At 43.9% G+C, this 16,097-nt stretch overlaps 2 non-coding genes across 2 annotated transcripts; both read left to right on the top strand.

Annotated features, from left to right (window-relative positions):
• The first annotated feature begins 1,848 nt into the window (after positions 1 to 1,848).
• trnar-ucg (transfer RNA arginine (anticodon UCG)) lies at positions 1,849 to 1,921 on the top strand. Its single transcript has one exon. It is a non-coding gene; the product is annotated as a tRNA-Arg (tRNA).
• Positions 1,922 to 3,356: 1,435 nt separating this feature from the next.
• Positions 3,357 to 3,439, top strand: trnaf-aaa (transfer RNA phenylalanine (anticodon AAA)). Its single transcript has one exon. It is a non-coding gene; the product is annotated as a tRNA-Phe (tRNA).
• The last annotated feature ends 12,658 nt before the right edge of the window (positions 3,440 to 16,097 follow it).

Here is a 16,097-nt window from a genome sequence, read left to right as displayed (position 1 = left end):
GCTCGTCAAAGTGCTCATTCCCCACCGCTCCCTCTCCCATCATGAGAAACAACCGCAGGAAATCGCCACTTAACCATCTTTGTTCCAAAGTGAAACTCATCAGCCTCGGGAATCTCTCCACCAAACGGGACTTCTCATCCCTGGACATGGTGCAAGCCAGAGGATTGTGAAGAGATACTGTGAAAATATTGTCAGTTGGCAGTTGAAAAAATGCTTAGGAAGCAAACCATATAATTTAGGCTCCAGCTTTGTAAATCTTGAGAAACTCTTTGGGAAATGGAATCAGAGGAGAATGAAGAAGTGTGAACTGTCGGACCGAGTAGAGGACGGGACATTGACTCTGATGTTCTCGGGACAGGAACTGATCTGAGACATTGAAATCATTCTCGCTCACCTACGTGAGGAATGCAAACTTCATCTGGACTCTGGGACAATGAAAAACTCTGGAACACTCAAGACAATATCCAAATACTTACTGGGATCACTACAGTACGAGTACTATAGATGAGTCATTTTTTGCCCAGTGTGTGCAGGAGGGCTTCCTGACACAGTACGTACACATGCCTTCAAGGGACGAAGCCACTTTCTATTTAGTACTGGGTAACGAGCCTGGCCAGGTTTTAGATTCGGAAGTAGGTGAGCACTTTGGAGACAGCGATCACAATTCTCTCGGATTTACTTTCGTGATTGTACGGGATAGGTGTACTCCACGGAGCAAGAGTTTCAGCTGGTGGAAGGGAAATTACGATGCAATGAGGTAAGATTTAGGAAGCGTAGAATGGGGTAGGAAACTACAGGGGGTGAGCACATTAAAATGTGGAGCTTATTCAAGGAAAAGCTCCTGTGTGTCCTAGATAAGTATGTACCTGTTAGGCAGGGAGGAAGATATAGAACGCGTGAGCCGTGGTTTACTAAGGAAGTGGAATCCCTGGTCAAGAAGAACAAGAAGTCTTATGTTAGCACAAAACGTGAAAACTCAGTTAGAGCTCTAGAGGGTTCCAACGATATCAGGAGAGACCTAAAAAGAGAGCTGAGAAGAGCCAGGAGGAGACATGAGAAGTTGTTGGCAGACAGGATCAGGATTAACCCTAAGGCTTTCCATAGGTATGTCAGGAATAAAAGAATGACGAGAGTTAAATTTGGGACAATCAAGGATAATAGTGGGAAGTTGTGTGTGGAGCCAGAGGAGATAAGGGAAGCACTAAATAAATATTTTTCGACAGTGTTCGCTATAGAAAATGAAAATGTTGGCGAGGAAGATACAGAGCTACTTGCGTCTAGACGAGAAGAGATTGAGGTTCACAAGAAAGAGATATTAGAAATACTGCAGAGTGTGAAAATAGATAAGTCATCTGGGCCGGATGGGAGCGATCTGATTTTGTTTAGCAAATGCACTGCAGGAAGGTACAAATCAAGCTGATGCTTACAACGGCTCGTTTTGAGCCGCTAATTTGCAGTGAAGTGGCGGCGCCAATAAAAGGTGTCACGCATCTCGTCTAATTCCACATCCTGAGCTCGAAATGACCAGAGGTTTCTCGCCGAGTTTCTGCAGGGTCTTGTTTGGACGACACCATGACACTTTTTCACTGGAGTGGATCATGAAATCGCGTCGTGACTGTGAATAAAACGATGGAAACTTCCAGCAGAGAAGGACGCGACCCTGAAGCAGGCAGCTGAGGACAAATGTTTCTCCTTTGCCAGTGAAAGGCACTGCTTCACAAATTGGAAACTTCGAAGTGAAGCAATGTTGGTGATTATCTTCGGTGCTTGTTCACCTTTTTAATTCTGATTCCGTGAAAGTCCATGGCATTACATATCGACATTCTGCCAAGTGCAGGCTTGTCTCTTGGGCCAGTGGCGTAATGGATAACGCGTCTGACTTCGGATCAGGAGATTGTAGGTTCGAGTCCTACCTGGCTCGACGGGGGATGTTTCGCTTTAACCGTGGTATACGCTGACACTCCCCTGTAAAGTTCTCTCGGGACATCGCCTCTGTGCTTCCGCATGCAAAGCTTGCATTTATCCTATTGCCCATTTCAAATTCCAGCTCTCCACAACGGACACCTCCGTCAGTTTGGCGGTATCTTCTGGTGTGTCTCCCTCTGTGGGTGAAAATGAGCATGAGTTCCTCAAAAGAGTTACAATTCGTTATACTTCTGTCCCATTATTGTGCCATGTACGAACATAGGATAACCTCATTGACATTTGACCTGGAAACATTAGAACACACGAGACTTTGGGCCAAAGTTCGAAACTGCAACTAGAATAGATGGCTCTCTGATTAGCCGCAATGCACAATGGGCGGAATGGCCTTTTCCCACTTTGTAAATTTTCGAAGACAATTTGAAAAAAATCTGCAACGAAAATGTTCAGACAGGGTATTTTATTTACACCAAATACGATAGTATCTATCGCCTTGTCTTGTTATTTACTTGTGAGGATTCGGTATTCTCAGCACCGTGGCCCAGATCGTATTCCCGCTCATGGAATGGTTGTATTGTTCAGCAAACATATCGGTGTACCAGTACTTCTGCCGATTTTCCGATGCTGGCAGGTCATTGGTTTTGTCCAAAACATTATGAAGGTTAACATAAAACAAATAGCTGCAGGTGCTGGAAATCTGAGCCAAAAACGAAAATTGTTTGTGCAGCGGAGCATGACTGGCAACAGAAACGTCGACTCTCCTGCTCCTCGGATGCAGCCTGACCTGCTGTGCTTTTCCAGCATCACTCTGATCTAAAGTCAGGTTTCCAGCATCTGCAGTCCTCACCTTTGCCTAGTTTCTTCAGTGTCTCTGGTTCCCAATTCAAGAACTCCATCTCTAGCGGTTTCATGTTTTTACCTCCGTACTGAGGAGTTGAAGAGTGAAGAAAAGTATCTCACCTCCTCCATCTCTGGGGTAATTAGGGACTGAAAATGAATCGTGTCACATTGAAATATATCTACATGCGAATTAATCTCTGTCTTTTATTGGGAACCATCTCTTTCATTGTAACCATCAGGAAAGATCATTTCGTTCGCCAGAAAAAGAATTGGATATGTAACTAACCTTTGTTTGCTTCAGGTGCGAGAATACTCAGATCAATAGCTCCTTTGCTTACTTCTGCTGGTCATGTTCGCAAAGAGATATGGCAAATTGCCAAGTGTGATTTTCCTTTCAATAAATAATTTTGACTCAGTTTGCCTACAAATATCTTTTCCTACCTTTGTGCTTTTCTTCTTTTACATTGGTGTCTCGCACCTTACAAATGACAGCAAAGTTATGAAAGGAGATCGGAGAATTTCGCTCAAGTGAACAGTCGCTTTCAATGAGATCACGGCTGATTTGGTGAATGCTCACCCGACCGGAGCTGTCTGTCGTCATGGCCGAGTAGTTAAGGCGATGGATTAAAAATCCAGTGGGCTTTCTCCCACGTAGGTTCGAATCCTGCTAACGACATTATGAATGCTTTCCTGCTGGTACAATTTTCGCTCAAAGTTCAGAAAAACTATTTTGTGAACCAGGCCGGTAATTTGATTAGACTTGGGAAACTCGAGTTATTCATCAGAAATGTTCCATATTTAAAACATTATCTCTGCTTCTCTTTCCAGATACACTGCTCGACACATCGGGTTTCTGCAGCTGTTATTGAACGTCCTGAGCAGAAGTGCTGCTTTTCATTAGATTCCTTTAATCCCTGTCCACTGTTCTCTGACTCGGGTCAGTGGCAACACTTCCTCCTGCTCGTCAAAGTGCTCATTCCCCACCGCTCCCTCTCCCATCATTAGAAACAACCGCAGGAAATCGCCACTTAACCATCTTTGTTCCAAAGTGAAACTCATCAGCCTCGGGAATCTCTCTACCAAACGGGACTTCTCATCCCTGGAATTGTGCAAGCCAGAGGATTGTGAAGAGATACTGTGAAAATATTGTCAGTTGGCAGTTGAAAAAATGTTTAGGAATCAAACCATATAATTTAGGCTCCAGCTTTGTAAATCTTGAGAAACTCTTTGGAAAATGGAATCAGAGGAGAATGAAGAAGTGTGAACTGTCGGACCGAGTAGAGGACGGGACATTGACTCTGATGTTCTCGGGACAGGAACTGATCTGAGAAATTGAAATAATTCTCGCTCACATGCGTGAGGAATGCAAACTTCATCTGGACTCTGGGACAATGAAAAACTCTGGAACACTCAAGACAATGATGTGTTTCTGTTCGCCGAGCTGGAAGTTTTTGTTGGAAACGTTTCGTCCCCTGTCTAGGTGGCATCCTCAGTGCTTGGGAGCCTCCTGTGAAGCGCTTCTGTGGTGTTTCCTGCGGCATTTATAGTGGCCTGTCCTTGCCGCTTCCTGTTGTCAGTTTCAGCTCTCCGCTGCAGTGGCTTGTATATTGGGTCCAAGTCGATGTTTTTGTTGATGGAGTTTGTGGATGAGTGCCATGCTTCTGGGAATTCCATGGCTGTTGTTTGTTTGGCTTGCCCTATGATAGTAGTGTTGTCCCACTCGAATTCATGTTGCTTGTCGTCTGTGTGTGTGGCGACTACGCATAGTTGGTCGCTTTGTTTCGTGGCTAGTTGATGTTCGTGGATGCGGATCGTTAGCTGTCTTCCTGTTTGTCCTATATCGTGTTTTGTGCAGTCCTTGCATGGGATTTTGTATACTACATTAGTTTTGCTCATATTGGGTATCGGGTCCTTAGTTCTGGTAAGCTGTTGTCTAAGTGTGGCTGTTGGTTTGTGTGCTGTTAAGAGTCCTAGTGGTCGCAGTAGTCTGGCTGTCAGTTCGGAGGTGTTCTTGATGTGTGGTAGTGTGGCTAGTCCTTTGGGTTGTGGCATGTCCTCATTCCGTGGTCTATCCCTTAGGCATCTGTTGAGAAAATTGCGAGGATATCCGTTTTCGGCGAATACCTTGTATAGGTGTTCCTCTTCCTCTTTTTGCAGTTCTGGTGTGCTGCAGTGTGTTGTGCCCCTTTTGAATAGTGTCTTGATGCAACTTCGTTTGTGTATGTTGGGGTGGTTGCTCTCATAATTCTGGACTTGGTCTGTGTGTGTGGCTTTCCTATGTACCTTTGTGGTGAATTCTCCGTTAGGTGTTCCCTGTACCATCACGTCTAGGAATGGGAGTTGGTTGCCCTTTTCTTCCTCTCTGGTGAATCGGATTCCTGTGAGTGTGGAGTTGCTGATCCTGTGTGTTTTCTCTATTTCCGTGTTTCTAATGATTACAAAGGTGTCATCCACGTATCTGAACCAGTGTTTGGGTTGAATTTGCGGTAAGACTGCTCTAACCTTTGCATTACTGCTTCTGCTATGAGTCCCGAGATCGGTGAGCCCATGGGTGTTCCGTTGATTTGTTCGTATATCTGGTTGTTGAATGTGAAGTGTGTTGTGAGGCACAAGTCCCAAGATTTAGGAAGATTAGGTAAGATTTAGGAAGCGTAGAATGGGGTAGGAAACTGCAGGGGGTGAGCACATTAAAATGTGGAGCTTATTCAAGGAAAAGCTCCTGTGTGTCCAAGATAAATATGTACCTGTCAGGCAGGGAGGAAGATATAGAACGCGTGAGCCGTGGTTTACTAAGGAAGTGGAATCCCTGGTCAAGAAGAACAAGAAGTCTTATGCTAGGACAAAATTTGAAAACTCAGTTAGAGTGCTCGAGGGTTCCAACGATATCAGGAAAGATCTAAAAAGAGAGCTGAGAAGAGCCAGGAGGAGACATGAGAAGTTGTTGGCAGATAGGATCAGGGTTAACCCTAAGGCTTTCCATAGGTATGTCAGGAATAAAAGAATGACGAGAGTTAAATTTGGGACAATCAAGGATAATAATGGGAAGTTGTGTGTGGAGTCAGAGGAGATTGGGGAAGCGCTAAATAAATATTTTTCGACAGTGTTCGCTATAGAAAATGAAAATGTTGGCGAGGAAGATACTGAGATACTTGCGTCCAGAGTACTAGAGATTGAGGTTCACAAGGATTAGGTGATAGAAATACTGCAGAGTGTGATAACAGACAAGTCCCCTGGGCTGGATGGGATCTGTCCTAGTATCCTCTGGGAAGCAAGGGAAGAGATTGATGAGCCTTTGGCATCGATCGTCAAATCATCGTTATCTACAGGAATAGTGCCTGTGGAATGGAGTATAGCATACGTTGTTCCCGTGTTCAAAAAGTGTCGTAGAGACAACTCTGGTAATAACAGACCAGTGAGTCTCACTGCAGTTGTTGGTAACGTGTTGGAAAAGGTTATTATGGAATGGATTTATGACCATCTCGAAAAGAATAATCTGATCAGGGACAGTCAGCACGGTTTCGTGATGCGTCGGCCTTGCCTAACGAATCTTATTGACTTTTTTGACAAAGTGACCAAACAGGGAGATTACAGTAAACCGATTGATGTGGTGTATATGGGTTTCAGAACGTTGTTCGATCAGGTTCCCCACAATAGGCTATTATACAAAATGCGGTGGAATGGAATTGTGGGAGAGATTGCAGCTTTGATCAGTAATTGGCTTGCCAATAGAAAACATTGCTGTAGTTAATGGAACATGTTTTTCTTGGTGTCCATGTACTGGCGGCGTAACACAAGGGTCGGTGTTAGGTCCACTGCTATTACATGAGATCTAACCTTGCCAATCAGTCTCCCATGGGGAACATTGTTGAACGCATTACTGAAGTCCATATAGATCAGATTTACTGCTCTGCCCTCATCAATCTTCTTTGTTACTTCTTCAAAAAACTCAATCAAGTTTGTGAGACATGATTTCCCACTCACAAAGCCATGTTAACTGTCCCGAATCAGTCCTTGTCTTTCCAAATACATGTACATTCTGTTTCTCAGGATTCCCGCCAACAATTGGAGTATTCTTGGCAGATGCAGTTTCATGTAGGGGATGCGAGGTCATATACTTTGTTGGGAAGAATCAAAAGACACGCTACTATTAAAATCGATAGAAACGCAAAAGATGTGCAGTGCAGAGCAGTCTCAGTGTTCTTATACATGAAACGAACATATTTATTTCTTGGTGGCAAAAGAAAGCCTTTTCTGATGCTCACAATTGAAGAGATGGTTTCCAAGAAAATAGGAAAATTAAGTCACCAGTAGAGTAATCAATTACCAAGGTATCCCTCGTAATGTTTTATGGGACATGTGGGATGTTTTTGATTATGGTTCTCCAAACATTTTTACAATGGAACCGAGAGTTTTAGATGGGAAGTTAAGATCACGCATGACTATTGCCATTTTTGTCACTCACACACAATATTTTTTCCTTGTACGATTTATTTCGCTTTGTGGTTACTGCGAGTGGGCTTGTAAACTACACATGCTTGTGAGTTCATTCCTCACTGTTCCTCAACTCCAGCCAAACAGACTTTACATCCTTATTTCATGAGTCAAGGTAATCTCTAACCATTGCATAAATGTCATTAAAACTTCGATATTTCATAGGCCTCTGTATATCATCTTACAATATTAATTGATCCTTTACTGTATTGCAGTTGCGCAGAAGAAGAGAAAAATAGCATCGAGAATGGTGGACCTCCGGTTCACACACCCATTATTGAAGCGAAAATGCAGATTACTGCCCATAATACGATCGTGGAAGCATGTGCCGAACCCTCAGGATACACAGAATAAGTGCAGTGCCACAGGGCATGTCAGGGACAGCACCAGAAAGACAACAGAAATGTTGCTATGAGCTCCTATTTTGGATATATTTCTCAATGAGCAATAGAGTGTTACGTATGTTCCATCAGCAGTTACCTCACACAAGGAAGTAACCAGTGTTGCAGACGGTCATATCATCCGAGTTCCAAGCCCTGGAATCAGAGACATTCAATATTCTGCGCATAACTGCAAGGAACAGCTGTCCGAGGCGTTTACAGTCCAGATGAAGTTATGAATGCAGCTCTCTAGTTGTCAGCCTCTTTCTCCTATATCGTGTTTCGTGCAGTCCCAGCGTGGAATCTCGTCAACCACGTTTGACCTGCACATGATGTGTATTGGGCCTTGTTTTCTCGTGAGTTGTTGTCTGAGTGAGGCTCTCGGTTTCTGTGCTGTCATAAGTCCGAGTGTTCGGAGGAGTCTGGATATTGTTTTCCAGAATTTGTTTTTAATACAGGGAAGCATGATTTAAAAATTACCTCAAAGCATATCCTCGTTGCGAATTTTGTGCCATGCATCTGCGAATGAAGTGTGTGGATATTGGTTATTGGCAAATAATTTGTGTGGGTGTCAGTCCAGCAGTCCCTAGTAGCAATACGTACAAACGGCAAGGGCCACACATTCGACTAGAATAGCACAACACTAATAGGACAGGGCAAGCAGAAGACAGCCAGACAATTCCTGGAAGCAGGGCACTCATCCACGGATTCCATCCGTTGGACCCAATCTGCAATCCCAACAAACGGAAGCAGCAGGAATGAAACCAAATGAATTCGTACCAAAACATGAGAGCAGCGCTTCACAGGAACCTCTGCAGCGCTGAGAATGTCACCCAGACAGGCGAGGAAAAGTCTGCAAACCATCTTCCTCGCGTCACAGAACTTTTCAGCAAGAACTCCAGAAGCATCCGAACTTCACATCTTTCTGCTCCAAAACACTCCGCTTTTCCACAACAGAGAATTGCACACTCAACTACCGCGTGTAAGATGAGAATACCAGCCTCTACACTACCAAGGGCGGCAGTAATGAGCGACGGGAAACAGCTGCCACTGTCATTCCACAGCTACAAACGCTCTCTTTGAAAGTGTACATTTCGTATGAATGTCGGGGCAGCAGTAGAATATGGGAACTAAACAGCCTGCGCTGTGTATTCATATTCTGGACAATGTGAGTTGTTCACAGCTTTCCCTGAAAGTGAGTGGACGTCGTTATTTCACCGCTGTTGTGAAGCCAGATCCTGCACTGAATCTGCTCCCTCGTTTTTTGTTGTTGTGGCTAAAAGGTGGGCAACCGCAACGTGAAACTTTGTTATATTTCTCTCATTTCCTTCATTACTGTCCTGGTGAGGGAGACTGGACATTGGCTCGCTCGATCAGATGGAGGCAACAACGTATTGTTGACCTAATTTAATCGAGAATATAATTGGTAATATTCACTTTGCAAGGTACATTTTTCTGTTTTGTTTTATGTTACTTGAGCACTTTCTGTTACTTGGCAGTGCACTAAATCTCCAGTATGTCGGGAAGCTCCTTTAGGAATTGCTTCGGTGCTATTTGTGTGAGCAGTTCTTGACATACACGTCTCTCACTGCCTCACAGACAAAAGTAATGAGTTTGTGTGTCTGATAATGACTCTGCCTTTTGAGTTTTGCACCTGGTCCACGTTAAGAGCTGTCAGTTTTTGGATTCACTGGAGAGTTGAGGGGATAACAAGATTTGTGAGGTTTTTTTTTAGTCAACGAAATTATTTGATGGAGAACTTGGGAATGTATCAAGGAGAATGGTCATTATCTGTAAATGTCTGGAAAACATTCCTCTCTGTGTCATTTCAAAACATTACGCCTCAAGAAAAAATAAAATTCAAACACGCTGACTTAGTAACAAATAGCATGCGTTTTTGCAAGTGGCCTATTCAAACTGTTGTCAGGTACTGGAGTGTCACAGAATTGCCGAGCACGGAAGCAAACCTTCCTATCCAACTTGCACCTGCTGAACAGATGACCGTAACTAATCTAAACATATTTGCCAATATTTGTCCCTTATCTCTCCAAACACTTCCTGTCTGCATACCCATTTAGATGCCTTTGAAGTGTTGTGAGTGCACCAAACTCTGCCACTAAATGTGGCAATTTATTCCACACGCACAAAAATGTCTGTATTAAAAACAAGTGTCGCTCACATCCCTTTCAAATTGTATTGCTCTCACATTAAACCTATGCTATCTCGCTTTAAACTCACGTGACTTCTGAAAAAGTATAGATTGACTATGTTCTCTGCTCGACTGCATCATGATTTTGTAAACTTTTCCAAGGACATCACTCAGGCCGGAAGCTCCGGGGAAAACTGTCGAAGAATATTCAGCTTCTCACTAATGTCCACACCGTGCACACCTTTCAAATCGTTGTAATTTTTTTTTTTAATTATGCGAAGGTATTCATAAAAAGTGCCAGGGGAAATTGCCTGAAGTGAAGCGATGCTGAAACATTAGTCTTGACAGGTTTGGTGCTTAATTATCGTCAGGGAGCGTCGCCGAGTGGTTTAATGTAGGTAAAAACAATGAATGCAGATGCTGGAGACCAGATTCAGGATTAGTGGTGCTGGAAGAGCGCAGCAGTTCAGGCAGCATCCGAGGAGCAGTAAAATCGACGTTTCGGGCGAAACCCTGTATTCCTGATGAAGGGCTTTTGCCTGAAACGTCGATTTTACTGCTCCTCGGATGCTGCCTGAACTGCTGTGTTCTTCCAGCACCACTAATCCAGAGAGGTTTAATGTGCTGGGTTTAGGGTCCAGTCTCTATTGCGTCGTGGGTTTGAAATCCAACTTTGCAATAGAACAACAGCAGGCAGCTTTTTATGACAGAACTATACATGTCCTGATATTGCTTTATGGGTGTGTTTGTTACTCCTCGGATCTCTCACCCTCTCTGCGATAAACATGGGAACATGAGCAACTGATTCTTAAAATAATGAGAACTATTGCTGTCCACATCCTCTCGAACAGTGTGCGTTTGGATGTGTACACGCACAATTTTGCTACCAGTTGCTGTGTCTCAAATGGTAAGTGCATTTGGCTGAAATGTTGGTTCTCCTAGCCCAAAAAGAGCACAGAGCTGTACATCTCTATGACTCTATGACTGTAAGTATTGAGACCGACCATGTACTGACAGTACAACCACGAGAACGCATCCATGATTGACCCTGAGTCCGCAGTGAGTGAAACGGTCACATGCAGCAGAATGTGACCCCACTCTCTACAAGCCCCCGCTGCCAACAGAAAGGGGCCACTACAGTTTCATTCAGCGGCTTCCTGCCCAGACCTGGGACACAGCTCATGGAAACTCCTTCCTCAGGAACGGCTGTTACCGTGTGAAAGGGTAAAAAATTCTAATTCAAATTGGAAATGGCTTCAGAAGATTGTTCCTGTTTTTAAAACATTTTATAATCAGAATTCCTGTCTCGAATATTAGAAGTGGTAAACTTTGTAGGCAGGTAGAACAAAGAAAGTGTTGATGGTGAGGACTCTGTCTCTTCAGCAGATGGGATTTCCTACACTCTAATCAGAAATGATTTGGTTTCCTGAGGCATTTTCCCGATTGATTTGCAGTCTGCCAGAGTGTCTAGGAATCAGTTCGGCGACCTAAGGATCAGGGTCAAAATATGAAAATATTAACAGAGAATAGTAAATCCCGGGGCATGGCCTAAATGGATTGTAATGATCTGAAGGAATAAATCTGAGAATTGAAAGACTTGAATCATGTTGTTTGCAATGGGGAGGAATGAACAAGATTTTTGAAAATTGCCGTGTCAGCTGAATTAAACTCAGTACGAAATGATAAATTAACCAACACCAATCCTGTCCTGGTTCGCTCAGTCGGTAGAGCTTGAGAACCTTAATCTCAATGTTGTGGGGTCGAGACCCATGCAGGGCGCTGTTGTTTCTTAATAGGTTGGCCGCACTCCATTAATGTTGCAAGAGCGAATTCGCTCGCTGAGGCAGGTTATGTTGACACATTTTTTCCTCCGTTTTTGATCATCCCTTGGTTTCTGAGAGAAAACTGTCTCCACTGTACTGCAGGTGCAAGAGACATGGTTATGAGTTCAGCCGAATATGCTATAAACGATGTCCCTTCCAAAACGTGAGGTTCCATTCCAAAAGTGCCCAAACTCAAATGACCAGAGACGTCGAATGCGAATGGCCACATGACAGTGACAGCTGCATGTCAAATGGTGCTGCAATAGAATTAACTGAATGAGAATGCTCTGATGGAAACCGAATGGAACTCTCCCTGAAAATTTCCCAATTCACTCGGTAAATTATGCTGTTGTGTACCCACATGGGTTTACGTAATGAACAGCTTACTGTCAGTAACAGGGGTGGAGGTGATGCAGGATAGTTAGGTTTCCGTGTGGGTCAGAAGTGATTTGTTCGAACAGGGAATTCAAACGTCCACAGAGCAGACATAGCTGATTGGTCCAGGATCACACTTCTCCCTTCTGTTTCAGTACCAACAAAAGAAATTGCGGTGAAATCTCAGCAGGTCTGGTAGAATCTTGGAATGGAAAACCGAGTTAAGTCTTCAAGACCAGTGACACTTATTTCTCCATGTCCATCTCCGTCTACCTTTTTATTGAATATCTCCTGACTCTCAACTTTATACTCAGTTTCTCTTTTATTACTCCGTCTCCAAACATTCACCCAGTTTCAATATTTAATAGCAGAACTGTTTCATCTCTCACCTCGCCGACTTATGAGAGGAGGACTTCGAAATGCACGATTTACTCTGTTTCTATTTCCTTAGATACTGGATGGCCAGAGACCAGAAGGCATCAGAGGACAGTTAGAGCTTTCAGCCCATCTGGTCTGCCCGCCATTCGGTCATGACTCATAGCGTTCCCAAACCAATTCTCAGCCTTCTATCAGTGACACTTCGCTCCCCTGAATTTAGAATCCAGTCTTTTTCCCAGAGTGCGAATGAAACCGACCCAACCGCCTGTTACACCGTATCTGTGTGTGATCGAGCTCGGTTTCAGGCCCACACAGCAAACACGTCTGTTCTGAGCAATGCAATTCCCGCTGCATGACAGATCGATCGGCTCTGTGACCATATGGTTTTTCTGCGAGGCAGTAGTTAGCTCCTTCACCACCCACGGCAAGTACCGGTGCTTCAAAATGTGGGGACAAAGAACGATAGGCACAAGAGTTTGTACAGGTTAGGTCGAAAGGGTTATTGTCAACTTCAGTGGAGTCCCTGCTTCAGAGTCTGGGGTTGAAACGCCCAGGCCTGGATAAAATTCCAAGTCAGGAAATGAAGATTTATTTCTCTTCTTGTGGCTAATCTGAATGAAAACCATTTTCTGCTTCCACAGAGAGCACAGACCCGGTTCTGCCAGAAGGAATCCAGTGATTGATTGCTGGAATCTTAGAGTCATAGAGATGTACTGCAGGGAAACAGACCCTTCGTTCAAACCTGTCCGTGCTGACCGGAAATCCAAACCCAATTTGGTCCCTCTTGCCAGCACACGGCCCATCTCCCTCCAAACCCTTCCTACTCATATACCATTTCAAATGCCTCTTAAATGTTGCAATTGTACGAGCCTCCACCACATCCTCTGGCAGCTATGGCAGCACATACACGAATAAATTGTCACTGCAAATCCCCTCTAAGGATCTCGCCTTTCTGAGCTGAAACTAGCACGCTGTTCATTCAATGTCGCTGGGTTTAATTCTTGGAACTTCCTCCCTATCGACATCATGGCTGTATCACTGTGTTGAGCACTTCGAGGACGAAGTAAAGTAACTTACCATCTCAATCTTTTGAGTAATTATGGTTGGGCAGTGAAGCCTATCCCAAAGAGTGACGTGTATTCTCCAGAATTTCGTTTGAAAAAGCTGCAGTTTCCAAGTGGACACCCGAAAGTGGTCCGGAACAAGTGTAAAGTTTCGAAGGGAAAGTAGGATAAACTGTAAGTCAATGATGACTGGGATGCATGAGGCAGAAAGTGAGTGAGGAGCTGTTGGTACAAGGATCAATGTCAGTGCTAATGGTTTAGCCCTTCCTGCCCACTGTTAACATCAACTCACACACCACTCCAGGTAGATTCACCACAATTACGCTGGTCTCTTCGTATGAGTTTCCCTCTGTGCATATTCAGGCGGTAAATGGGCCCCGAGAGGATGAACGCATACTGTTTATTCTGTCAGGTTAAAGAGGTGAAGGCACAGTTTGAAATCAAAGCAAGAAGAGATTACCTCTTCCTGTACATTTTGAGTGGACAGTCACCAGCTGTGAACTTCTTTTCTGCACGAGCGGACGTTGATATAAATTCTCATCGAGCAGCTTTATTACATAAAGGTGGTCCGATTAACTGTGATCAAATACTTCATTAAATGCCCTTATTGATTTGAAGAACAGTGTATGTGGTTTCGTCAGTTAAAGCATATGGTAATAATCAGGCGTTAATGGTGTCAAATGCTGTCAAATGTTCTGTACTTTGAAAGTTCATTGTTTAAACTTCATGTAAAAGCCGTATTGTTTATCCAACATCGCGAAAGTGACGGATCAGCATGCTTCTTGTGTTTGAGCTCAGACCGTTGTTATTTCGTGCTACCAAGCCCTACCGCCTGATGTGGACCCATTAATCGATGTTCTATCCTGCTAATTCAACGCAGAGTTCTTTTTACTCTGTTCGACAAGAATTTGTCTATCTCTTCTACTATTATTCTCCGTCCGTCTTTTCAAGTTTTTTGGGAATAATGAAGAGACGCAGGAGACACTGCAGACTTGCAGGACAATGTTGTAGTAATAACGCATCCAATGAGATAATGGCTCTCATTGTCTACTGTCACCATTCATTGATTTTAGGCAAACGGCAATGGCACCATAGAAATCCTATAATTGGAGTGAAACTGTTTTTTTCTGGTCTATTATGAATACTATTTAGAATTGTAAAAGCTCATAACGTTTTGTGTGAACAAATGTCACCTGATCTCAGACCTAAGTAACACAGACATTACTTGGAGACTGTGAGCCCAGTTCTGCACACTCTGGCCGGGGGGGGGGGGGGGGGGTTGGGGGGGGGGGGGGTGGGGGGGGGTGAGAAAGCCACGGACCAGACTCCGATTTTAACACTTTTCCAAGAGTAGAAATGAAAAATGAGGGATATTGACAGACAGAGAGTGAGAGAATGTAGAAGAGAGTGAGATGGCACAGAGAGACAAAGGGAGGCAAACAGAAATTCTCCATTCACCATGGCTGCTCATCGACATAAAGGAGAAGAAAAAGGTAATGAAGGCCAGCCTTTCACCAACTCAGGGCAACAGCAACAGCATTACCGCTTATTAAGGAATTTTGCATTTTTACGCCTGTCAGCTAATGAGAGATTCTGGTAGGTATGCTGTTTCGTGAAGTGCAATTGACAATTACCCAGGCAATAAAACAATATAAAGCATAAGTAGCCTGAATCTGTGATATGAAACATTAAATCTCTTTGTCTCCACAGATGCTGTCAGGCCTGCAGAGTTTCTCTGTCAATTCCTGTTGTTGATTCAGATTTCCAGGATTCACACTTCTTTGTTTTATGCTAGTCTGAATCCTGTTTGTGACAATACTCGATTAATTGCCAGTTCCATACAACATTCCCTGCTTTGGGAAGGTTGTCAACAACATAAACGGTCAGAGGAAATCCCCCATTGCTACAGCAGTGAGAGCACTGAGTCCTTAACAGTAGAATTCCACGGAAAGTGAAATATGGCGCTGTAAGTTTTCTCAATGAATCCACTTTTACTTTTTTCATTTGTGATCATTTTAGCTGCACATTCAGTTTCTTTGTTTCTTCTATTTCTGTCAGATTGGAAAAGGTCTTTCCGCTCATCTGCAGTGCGGATCATTGGACATTCATCTTTTCGAGTCCAGGAGCTACTATTTCTTGGAGGACCTTCTGCACTGCATCTCGGGTGGGGTGGGTACGAGGCTGTACCACTATATTCACCTGTCTATAGATATCGGAGAAGGGTCTATCTATTCCACACCACCAGGCTTCCTCATCGCTCTTCTGAATCTTGGTTATTATTACCCTTGCCATGGCACCTCCTTCTTTGATAACAGGAAACCGATATCCCGTGTCAGGTGTACCTGTAGCCGTGGGGGATACTACTCAGTGCCAGTAACTGGGTACACAAGGATCTCTGCGTAAACATTTATTGCCTTATTTATAGTCGTCCTGGTTACCAAACGGGCATATAAATGTCAACTTAACATCCTTGGTTAAGATTAACGTCTGCGGTTGTATCCCAGACACCCCTGCCTTCACGACTCGTCCTGCCATGCAGTCCCATATTTCTATGAGTCTTCTAATCATTACTAACACTTATTTGGATCCCGTGTTGTCCGATGTCTCCTCAAGGTCAGCTACACGTTTGCAATGGCTGGCGTGTATCAACGTGGCTCTTTCGGCCACCTTAACA

This window comes from Chiloscyllium plagiosum, unplaced genomic scaffold (genome assembly GCF_037043375.1).
Source record: "Chiloscyllium plagiosum isolate Xiang-an unplaced genomic scaffold, Cpla_swu_hap1 HiC_scaffold_8, whole genome shotgun sequence".
Taxonomy (NCBI): Eukaryota; Metazoa; Chordata; class Chondrichthyes; order Orectolobiformes; family Hemiscylliidae; genus Chiloscyllium; species Chiloscyllium plagiosum.
This window is presented reverse-complemented; position numbering and strand designations above follow the sequence as displayed.